Here is a 12,115-nt window from a genome sequence, read left to right as displayed (position 1 = left end):
CTTCGCCAGTATCTGCCGTCAATTCTATAGTGTGCGTGGTCGCTCTGCGGCCTTTCATTAGGTTGGCGAGAGCAGTGCGAGGGCGTTCTCCGTCACCATATATCCTTGCCGTTGCATATTTACCCAAAAGCTTTACTTCCCAATCCGCCTCATTGTGATATTCTTCGAGTGTGGTTTTTAGTGTGGCTTGGAGTTCGAGGTCGTCATTCATAAATGCCTCTCTTTCCAGTCCCGCTAGTGTTTGTTCTAGTTGCTTCAACCGATCTCTAATCGATCTGAGTACACCCGAGTGCTTGGATATCGCTACACCCCGTATGTAGACTTCGAACGTCTCCCATACTGTGGTAAAGTGTGGAACAGAGCCTATGTTCACCTCAAAGAAGGTTTCCATAGCCGCTAGCATCTCCTCTCTAAATAGCTCATCCAATAAAGCGTAGGGAGGAAAGCGCCAAGTAAATGGGGGAGGCCGTTTGGCTGGGGTGGTTGAAGCAAGGAGCACTGGGGAATGATCAGAGTAGGTTCGGGTTAACACCTCCACTTCTCTAATTGAGTTTTGTAGTGACCTGGATAGGAGCCAGTAATCTATTCTAGTGTGTAGGTTGGGGCCATATAAGTTTATCAATACATAATCTGCGCCTAACCCTCTACGCCTGGATACCACATACTGACCATTAGCATCTGTATGTAATTCTTCGAGTGTTAGTCTGGATGTAGGATTAATCCATGTCAGTACACCACGTGCATGAGAGGTGAATCCTGCTGTGGGGAATGTTGCCCTGAGCCTGATTTTGAGTTGCGAGAGATATGTCACTGGGAGATGTGTCTCCTGAAGGAGGACTACATCTATATTGTGTCTTTTGAGGTATGACATGACCTTCCTAGTCTTAAGCTGATCGTTGAGGCCTCTGACGTTCCACATCAGGAACCTCAGTTTTGTGTCCATCAACTATAGTATTATTATAATATCCTGCAAGCATTGATTCCCCGATTTACTTAGCTGATCCTATCCACTATGTGTCAGGGTCCTGGTGTATCCTTTGTGGCATGTGAGACTCGCCCTTTCATCTAAAAGTGTAAGTTGCATAGAGGTACCCTTTTGAGGAACTGAAATTATAATAAAAACAAAATACACTTGCACACATAAGATCCCACTTCCCTCCGCCCACACCATGCCCTCCCCAACTGGGCATCGTAAAATGTCTCCACCCCCCACCCAATTGAGAACTATCCCTGAACACAGCTATGCAGTGTGTAACACGCAGGGGCTGATGTTACCTAGTCACCGCAATGGAGCCATTGGCGACAGTCCACATATAAATCAAGATAACTTTTGTTTTTATCTATGTCAGCTAACCTTGTAGAAACGTTCGATTAAACAGTATACATAAGCGTATTGCTTAAGAGCTACCCACAAATATTATCCTAGGCACCCTACCGCAGAACATCCACCTCCCATCTCAATATCTGTCACAGTTATCAAATGTGACAAACTGTCCCATTTTACTTGCAATTAAGTTCGGCGGAGTTGGACTTCTGTTCACCATTCAGCTGCGCCCCAATATCAGTTGCGTTGAAGTTCGCCGCAGCACCCCACGCATCAGGTCTCCAGCACAGCAAGAATGTCACCATGCTAGGAGGAGTTAGGTATATAGTGAGAAGAACTAGTGTCCAGTGTTCTAGTCGTTGTCCTCAAGGAAGCTCCCTCTTGCTTCCGCCTCAGCTGCCGCCGCTCCATCCTGCTTCGACTCTGTTCTCGCCTTTTTGAGCAAGTCCTTCATTACTTTTTGCATCGACTTTGGGTCTGTGAATATATGTGTAGAGCCATTCATGTTGACCCTCACCTTGGCGGGATAGAGCATGGCATACGTGATGCTGTGATCCCGGAGTTGTCTTTTAAGGGGATTAAATTGGCGACGTGCCTATTGTACACGCGCTGTGAAATCTGGATAGAGGGGTGTGCCAGATCCCTCGTATTTGAGTTCTCCCAGTTCTCTGGAGTGCCTTAGTGCTGAGTCACGGTCCCAGTAATTCAGGAGTTTGGCTATCACCGGGCACGGTGGAGCACCCGGGGCTGGTCTCGGCCCCAGTGAGCGGTAAGCCCTTTCAACTACAAACATGTCCGTGAATGTTTCACGACCTAACAGAGATATCAGGAGTTTCCCATCGAGGTAGTCTCCAGAAGGCCTGTTATGCGTAAATTACTGCGGCGCAAATGAGCCTCAAAATCCTCTGTCTTATCTTGGAGATCTGTGATGGTTTTGGCCATTTGCTTCTGTAGTTGGTCCGTTTCAGTTTGGGCCTCTTCAACCTCCGTGATGCATCACTCTGCCATGTCTGTGCACTCCGCCTGTTTGTCAAGCCTCTCTGTCATCCTGTCCATACGATAAACCAGAGAGTCTATTTTCACGTCCATTGTCATCAGGCTTTTTTCGATAGTGGCGAACATTTGTTTCACATATCCAGTCTCCTCTTCTGATGCTTCCATTCTGGTGTCCGCAGACCGCACCCGATCCGTTTCTTTATGTCCGGTAGCTTTAGTGTCGAAGGGTAGTTTAGTTTGTGTTTTGTCTACCCTTCCCATTGTTCCAGCTATTTTTTCTACAACGAGGCTACACAAGGTCCAGATCGCGGGGGAAATAGTTGCTGTGTTACGATAAAATCCAAATCACTTTCCACCGGCTAGCGAATTGGTCAGGGGCAGCGTACTCCTCTCGAGTGGCAAATGTGCTGTGCATTCTGTGCCTCTCTTCTGCTGATGCCCAGGCCTGCAATAACAGCGAGTGGTGCGGTGCGCAAGGGCTTTGTCGTGTTATCATGTGAATGCACAGGCAAGGCCCCTGTCTCCAAGGCTCCCTCCTCTCCTGGGCAGTGTTTCGGTTGGGAGCAGGATGGTACTTATCTGTCGTCAACGATCGATGCATGAGGTACCCACGGCACACAAACACACCGCGCACTGCGGCAGAGGGGCCACTCACCCGTGCTGCTTTTTAATGAGGTCACAGGCAGTAGTCCACTCAGGGTAACCAGGGCGGTTGCACAGCTCACCCCTCTCACCAGCACCACGCATCTGGCAGACAGGCGGTGTATGATCGCATCAGCCCCAGGCCAGTATGGTAGGCCGCAGACCAGGGACCTCCCACACAGCGCACCCCAGGGCGACAGTGCCCTGTCCCAGGGGCTCGTCCGCAGTCTTCAGCCCTGAGCAGTCTCAATATTTGCAGGCAGTCACGGTCGGGTATGAGCTTACGTGCAGAGGGCAACGCTCAGCATCCAGGAGGGGGCAGGGTGGTCAGATCTCCTGCTCCACACTTCGCCGCAGTATGTGAAGGCCTGGTCTCGCAAGCGGCCGCATTGCGGCCGATCCGCAATTTCTACGCACTCACCTCCTAATGGCCTTCAGGGGCGTTCTGGGGCTCAAACCAGTCCTCGTGACAGGCCCAGGCGGCGCTTCTTTGCAGATTCAGCCCGCAGAGTACAGGTTTCAGTTGGCGGGCATGTCTTTATCGAGGAGCCATAAGATGCCCGACCGTGTCTCCCCGCAACTCAGCGGCTGGGCCTCTCCTCAGCTGCAGGTTCCAGGCTCACAGGAAGAGAGTAGCACTCCACGTCCCGGAAGGGGCCGGAGAGTCAGGGCACCAGCCTCATACCCCGTCGCGCCGTCGCAGCACATGGAGGCCAGGCCCCACAAGCAGCCCCGTCACGGCCGATCTGTAGTTTCGCCGCACCCACCTCTTAGCGGCCTTCAGGAGCGTGCATGGGTTCAGTCCGCTGCCTGCTTCAGGCCCAGGCGCCGACTCTCCACAGATTCACCTGCAGAGCTCCGATTTCAGTTTAAAGGCAGGCCTACACTAAGGGAACGTAGGGGGTCCGATCGCGTCACACCGCAACTCAGCGGTCAGGCCTCTCCTCTTGTCAGCGCTCTTGTGGGCGTCTCAGCAGGCCCAGAACACCTCAAATTGTGGCACCGCTACCATGGAGCATATTTCCGCCGTTTGTATTACTAGATGCAGGTTAGTAGATAGGATTGGCTTGATGTGGCGCCGATGGCTCGCGGAACTCTCTTTCTATGTGACCATCGTGCTTCGCGGCAAGCTCCGCCCCCCACAATGGCTTTTATTTATGTGATGTTTTTAAAATAGATAAATAAAAGGGCATTTCATTTACAATGCCAATAGTTCAAACTCTCGCAAATGCAAGACCTATTGCACTTTTCTCTTTACCTATCTTTCTACCAGAATTTACCACGTTCACCTATAAGTGGCTGCAAGCTGCTCTATCGGTGTCACTCTCTTCCAGTGACACTCTCACATTCCCATCATCTAAGTATCCCTTCCTACCTTATCTCTTTCGCTATCTCAGCATCTCCCCTCCTCTGTCACTGGCTCGGTGCTGCTGACACTGCCCGGTGAATGTCTCTTGCTGCCCTTTCCATTGGTTCGCAACCCCCCTTGCTCTCCTCTCCCTATCTTCCTATCTTGTTGCTGTCTTACAGGTGAAGGTGGTGAATTCTGGGAGAGAGATAGGTAAAGAGAAAAGTGACAGTTCACAGAGTTACTTTCACATTTGCTTTATTAACCTTCCTGCTTTCTCAAATTTGCTTGAAAATTCACAATTTTTCTTCTCTTTTTTCAAAATTTTCACGGGAAGGGAATCGCAACGAACCTCCCTTATGATGGTTCGGGCTCACTCGCTACGCTCGCTCGCAACGGTGCAGTATACCAATCTTTTTACTCCTCTCCACTTTCAAATGTCACCAGCCGCCCCTGCTAAGGAGGGACTGACAAGCCTATTAACCAACCAGAAGCCAGTGTTTATGAAAGACAATGACACAAGTTAATGAAAAATATAGGCGGAGAGTGAGTAGGGCTTCAAGTCTTTACTCGAATACAGCATGCTTCGCAGAGCAGCGCATGTGCTGCCCTGAATCTACTTAAAAAAGGAAGGATTCAATGAGTAATCCAGCTGCAGTCTGGACTTGTCTTTTTCTTCTCAGTTAAGTGACTTGATTGGCCTGGGGCCAACACCTGACTTGCCTGTTAGGTAAATGGATGAATTACTTTTTCGCATTGCATCCACTGATATTGGGTTGTTGAATGGTTTTAAAAAACTCATCTTTTCATTAAGTTTTTTCAAATTGTTTTGTAACATATTGCATTGATTTTAATTAATTTTACAATAAATATTTTGTACCTTGGACCTCCTGACTCCATTTTGGAATTATTTGCGTGGTGAGACTCAAAACCTCCTTGTAACTTTATTTTGGGTTGCTTCACTGGCCTGTCGCAGATTGCTACAATATATGAGGTTTTCTGAAGCCCGCACTGCAGCTTCATTTTGTATTGTTATAGCTAGAATGGTGCCATCCAGGCTCCTTTTTCTTCTGTTTCTGAAGCTTCAGAATGCCTTCTCTACTTTTCCAGGATCATCTATTTTAATGTGCCTGCTTTTTCTTGTGGGTCAGACTTGGTCATTTAGCCCACGTGACTCACCTCCAAGACTCCTGGCAGGCTGCAGCCTCTTGTTCCTCTGCTTGCAGGCTGTGTCATATGCAAGAGTTAAGTTCCAATGCTTACTTTCCAGGGGGCATATCAACAAGGGCTTTATCTCTGCTTTTTTTGGCTTTAAAAGCCAAAAAAGCAGAGATAAAACTAGCACCCTATCAACAACAGGGTGCTAACATGCAAATTTACTCTACGCTTCCCCTTGCATCTCTAATGAGATGCAAAGGGGGCGTTCCAGAGTAAAATAATAGGAGAAATGTCGCTAAGCGACATTTCTCCTATTATCAAGAATATCGCTAACCCTGTTAGAGACAAAAAAGCAGCGCTAACCGTGGTTAACGCTGCTTTTTTACGTCTGGTATTTTTCTGACTTAGCCATGATATCCTATGGAAGGAGGATATCATGGCTAAGTGTGTCTGTCCCTATCAACAAGCTAACGTGAGATTATCGCTGGGTTTCCAGTGATAATCTCACGTTAGCCACTTAGCTTGAGGATGTTTATCGCTATTGAGATAAGCGTTGCTAATAGCACGCTATCTCAGCGATAAAAATCAACACTAGCCGGCGATAATTATCCTAGCGCTAAGTGCGCTTAGCGATAATTATCGCCGGTTGTTGTTGATATGCCCTCAGGTGTCTTCACTGCTGGCTGGGATGCAATTGCAGAACGTCACTGTATCCTGACTCTTCAGATTCTGCCGCCACCTGCACAGTGCTCTTGATTGCTTTGTTGAATGAAAATCCAAATCCTATTGATTGTAGTTTTAAATTGCAGAAGACCCTGTCCAGATAAAAACAGACCTTCAGCCAGTGGGTTATTAAATTGAAGGGTGGTGGCAAAAAAGCTGTACAAAAGCAATGACGGTAAGTAAGAAGAAGAAAAGATTCATACAGACTTTTTTTAACCTAACTCAAGCAATTCATTCTTGACACTCTATTTACAATTTAGAGGATGTTCTGTTGACCCTCTTCAGGTTCCGCCTGCACATTGCTTGCGCTGTGCTTTACAAATCTGTTGTTTTTAATGTAATCATATTAGGGACTCTCTTACTGGGCTTCTTATTGGTTACTGTGCCTGGCACTTATCTTTCCACCATTTCTATTGGCTGTACATAATTTCCTGTTTTTACCAATGCATGTTCCTAGTCTGCTTTTTTTATCAGTCTCCCCCACTGAAATAATGTTAACATCCGCTTTGGTGGAACTATATTTTCATAGAGATTTGCCTTTTACTATTGAAGCATATTTATATAACAATTTATCACCTAGAAAGATTACTGTAATTTGAATAAAATCACTGGATCTTGGTTGGCGCTCCTGAGACTCAAACTAGGATCCTCAGCTCTCAAGTCAGCAGCTCTGGCCACTCCTGCACCACAACCTCTTCACTCCTGTTTTATCTGTCAGGAAGCTCTTCGCTTCTCCCGGACTATAATTAATGAAAACAGCTCTTTCTTCATTACATTGGCGAACCCGATGCATTGCAAATGCTTGTTAGAGTATCTCATGGCCATACACTCTTAATAAGTTGGAAGGGTCAGCTGGATATTTTCGTCAGATGTCCTTCATTCACCAATCATTAAATACCACCAAATGAGTTTATTGAAAGTGCATCACAGTCCTCCTTTGAAGGGTTTGTGAAATACGGCGCTAGCTTAGAACAGCAGAGAAATAATCACCCTACAGTATCTCAGAGTAGAAAATGTAGACTTCACAGCTATATAAACATGTAAAAACCTTTATGAGGCGCCAATCCAGGAGCAAGTGTAATAGATATGCAGGTACTAGCTGCGCAAATGGATGCATGGGAAGTGGAGACAATAAAGGTGCATTCATTGGGTGTTGATGGTCATTTTGACTCTTAAACCCATCTTGTATATGTGTACATCCTTCACTTTCATTGTTCCCTTTAATAGTATCAATGGCAAATCAGCTAACCTTACCATACATATTTTGTGCTTGACTAGTGGGTGTGATACCAAATAAAAGTTCTTCTCAGATCACATTGGTATCTTACAGTGAGGGAGATATTAGACTCCTGTTCATCTTCGACAGCCGTTGTTTACAACCACTTTCTTAAGCCATAGGATCGATCATCAAATGGGCGATATTAAAGCGTTTCCAAGTGTCGACTTTATCAAGGAAACTGCATTTCTCCTAAAGATATTTTTGTTTACATTGTTTATTTTATTGACTAATACTGTGTATAGGTTTTGAATGTCCAATATAGCTGGTGATTTCAATTTAGAACGTGCATTAGATAAAATACCCTTTGTAATGTTAAATTCTCCGCACCAGCTTTTAGTGTCATATCCCCCTGTTTAGGTTGACTTAAAAAAGATTAAGGGCAGGTTTCAGTAGTAAAAACCCGAATGAATAAGATATTTAGAGTTATGTTGCCTCCACATACCCTCATAGGAAAAGCAGTAGGAAATATATTTTTATATCACCTATGCGCAATAAACTAGGAGAAAGACTCAAAAATAATCAATCGAAAGGCAGTGTTTCACCATGGGCGCCTTTATAGTTTCTTATGTTGTTTTCATGTGTGCCAGATCTTTGTTTTCTGTGCATTCATATCAAACAATTTCTTCCCAGAACATGCATGATACAAAAACCTGATTTTGAAGGTCTTACAGCATTTGCTGTATGAGAGCAGTGACATCCGCATACCCGAGGGCGGCATTAAGCCTTGCCTACAGCTGTTATTAAATTCACACTGGTTTAGTAAGTAAGTTTGATATGTTAGCCAGGTAGAAAGTATGTAATTTCGAGGCCTGTATAGGATCGTATTTTAATATTCCATATTTCAGTTTTTGGCTGTGCATTGCCCTACCTGTCCCATATTTCTAGGTGTAGCAGTGCCAGGATCACACGCAGACCAAAAATCCCCAGCTAAACCAGATTTCACCACCAATAACATGTCAGGGAATTTCTACTGAAAGTTGGGGCAAAAGGTCCTCTTGAAAAGAGCGGTATATTGCAAGTGTTTTGTGACTGCAATTGCGGTCGCAAAACATTCATACATGGGGTAGAGAGTCGCTATTAGGAAGGGTTGCCCTTGAAACGCTCCTTCCTAATAGCAAGTCGCAATTCCTATTTAGCGAATTGCAAATAAATTGTGACTCACTAAATAGGAATTGTACATGGCCCTATTCGTTTTTGCATGCGCAAACGGGTAGGTAACCCATTTGCGCATGCAATTTAGGGTTGTACATCTGGCCCATAATGTGCTGATGAAGTTAAGGCGAAGGTATAAAACTTTAATTAGAGACCAGAAAAGAGAACATAAAGAGAGGTGTTGGGGATATATGATAGAGGCTATAGAATCTAAAAACAAAAAACTCTTCTGGAAACTGGTACAAGAAGGGTTGGGAAAAACACAGGGAACGATGATCTGTGTGGTAGACGAAGAAGCTTGGGTGGGTCATCTTGAGAAGATGTATGGTAAAAAAGTTGATCAAGTGGGGAAAGAAGTAATCCCATTGGGAAAAAGGGAGTGAGGACCTAAGGTCTAAATTCTCTTTAAGTAATATCAGAATTATCATCACAAGATTAACCCTGACTCATGCAGCTGGACCCGATAATATGCCTGCAATAATCATAACAACTCGCCCGGGTTGGTGGACTGAGTTATTGTACAGGTTATTTGATAAGATCTTGGTTCCGCGGATTATATCTAAAAACTGGAGAGGTGCAATTATCAGGCTGATACACGAAAAGGGTGATATAAAAAGCATTAAAGATTATAAGCTGATTAATCTCCTTGATGTGGCCGAACAGGTATTTGCAAAAATGATCTTGGGAATGTTAAAGGAATGGGCTGATGTTAATTGCATAGTGCCACCAGAACAGGGGGGATTTAAAGAACGACTCTCGACAATTGACCATTGCTTCTCGCTCTGGTCAATTGCCTGTAAGTCTGTTGAGCAGAGGAGGAGTCTATTTTGCTGTTTTGTACACTTCCGCGCAGTTTTGATCTGGTTGATAGAAATCGCCTGTGGGAGGCATTGGAAAATCAAAGCACCCCAAAAGACCTCTTACGGTTATTCCAGGTGCTACACAGGAGCAACTGGGCCTAGGTCATCAAGGACACTGTGGGGACTCTTACAGATAAAATACAAATAAATAACGGGTTGAGACAGGGGTGTGTATTAGCCCCATTACTTTTCTCCTTATTTGTCTCTGACCTGCTAGTGACTTTAGCTGTTGCAAACGGATTTAGCCCCAAAATTTATGGCGTACATGTGACATGCCTTCTGTATACAGATGACCTTGTCATTGTAGACCAAACAGGAATAGGCCTGCAAAGGAAACTACATAAATTTGAGTATTACTGTAGACGAAAAAAAATAGTTGTAAATATGGATAAAACTAGGGTATTTTGCTTTGGTAATCCTAAAAGTAAATTTAATTGGCACCTAGATTCGGAGGAACTTGAATTAGTTAACAAATATAAGTATCTTGGAGTTTGTTTTGAGAGGTCCTTGAAATGGAAAACACACTTAGAGGCACTGAAGACTAGGGCTATGACCTCAGTGAGTGGCCTGAAAAAGTTCAACTAGGCCTTTGGAGAAATGTCATACAGATCAGTCCAAAAAGCTTATGTAACAATGATACCCCCTGCAACTGCAATACGGAGCCGAACTGCTATACCTTAGTAGCAAAAATTAGTGGTATGCTGAGGAGGGGAAGTGTTAGAAGAATTTACTGTCACTCCCCAGCTCTGCAAGGATTCAAACACTAAGATTAGAAACTGGCAAGATATCCTGGAATATGTTGGCTGCAAAAGCATTAATAAGATTCTGAGGGAAAATTGAGTGAGAAAGTTTCTCAGTGGTGTAAGATGAAATTGTGGAAAGTGAACTAAAATGGGCAAAAAGTGTTAGGATCAAATTGGGTGCCATTTGTAAATAAATGAAAGTAATGTTGTGTCCACAGGATATACAAATCTGATTCCTCAAGAGTGAGTTGAAAGCGACAGGCAAAGAATTGTCCCACAAATGTGACTAAATTCGGTACGTTTTATGTTGAACTTATGGCGGAATAAAGTGAGTTTTCCGTGTGTGGATATTTTACCAAATCAGCTGTTAAGAAATGAAGTGTTGAGAGTAAGAATTGGGCTCAACCCCTGTAAGACAAGTGATATAGTAAACGCAACAATGTTTCATACAGAGCAAAATGTACGTGTGGTTTGAACCCAAAATGTGATATGTTGCATATTTTGTTGGACTGCTTAAAAATTAAACAACAGCGGAGACAATGGTTACACCCAATATTCCTGAAATATGGGATCATGACTCGTGGGCATGCTGTAGAACTATTAACTGACATGCGCTTATTAGACATAGTATGTGCCATTGGGAGATTCATGAGGGGTGTCAGAACAATGTTGATAGAGTTTTAGTAATTATGAGGGTTTATGTATTTTATGGGATTATTTTTAGATATTTTATGTGAATGTATATTTTAAATGGGCAGATTCTTATAACCTATTAGGTGAAAGTGATCACTTAATATGTATCTGTTCTTTTAGTTTAAAAAAATGTTTTATAATGTATTTTGAAATGGAATGGACATAAATTGTTGTACTGTTTAAAGTCCAATGGTCTAAATAAACAAATCTTTTGACTTGACTTGACACTGCTTTAGTAAGTAAGCTTGATATGTTAAACAGGTAGAAAGTACATAATTTCAAGACCTGTAATGTATCCTATTTTACACATTCCATGGTTCAGTTTTTGTCTGTGCATTGCGCTCCCATCGTTGCCTGTACCTGTCCCATATTTCTAGGTGTAGCAGTACCAGGATCACATAAAGACCAAAAGTCCCCAGCTAATCTAGATTTCACCAGCAAAAACATTTCAGGGAATTTCTGATGGGGCAAAAAGTTCTATTATAATCTGAATAAGGTTCTTGTGGTCTGTAAAGAATTGGGTTATTGATGGAGTGTGGTGAAAACATTAATCAAGCAACAACCACAGCGGGGCTTGCAATGGAAAGGCCAGTGGCGAGAATGCTTCACACAGTGGTGCTTGCGAAGAGCCTGCACACTGTGATGTAAGGTTCAGAATCAGTGATGCATAGCGCTGCTGTTGTTCCAAAGCAGTACTGCAAGGAGATGTTCTGCGCTGCATCGGTTCCATCCAAAGTACCATAGCTGGGTTGACATCACTTGAGGGGCGGGCAGATTCCAGGTGCTGGGTTCAAGGTGGTTGGAGCCTTTTCTGTCCCAGAGGCTCTGATCAGGAGGCCAGACAACTAGCGCCTGAAGATACTCTGGTGATCCTATGTTCAGGATGCAGCCCCATTCCTTTCACTCAGGCAGCAGGGCAACAGAGTAGCAGTCCTTCTGGCAGAGTAGCACAGCAGTCCTTTTGAGACTTCCACTGGTCCAGAGGTGTACTCCAGAATTGGATCAGTGTCCATTATTTACATCTGGTACCAGCTTTGAAGTCGGAAAAGTTTCTGGAGGTTTCTACCTCCAAGAGGTGTTCAGGACTTCATACTCCATGCCCTGGCCCCAGCTTGTCTGGGGTCACAAAATACCCTTTCTGAGGGTTCCCAGACAGGACCTTTGTGATGTGAGTTGGCAGCTCCTTCCCCTCATCAA

Source organism: Triturus cristatus, chromosome 4_1, assembly GCF_964204655.1.
Source record: "Triturus cristatus chromosome 4_1, aTriCri1.1, whole genome shotgun sequence".
Classification (NCBI taxonomy): domain Eukaryota; kingdom Metazoa; phylum Chordata; class Amphibia; order Caudata; family Salamandridae; genus Triturus; species Triturus cristatus.
This window is presented reverse-complemented; position numbering follows the sequence as displayed.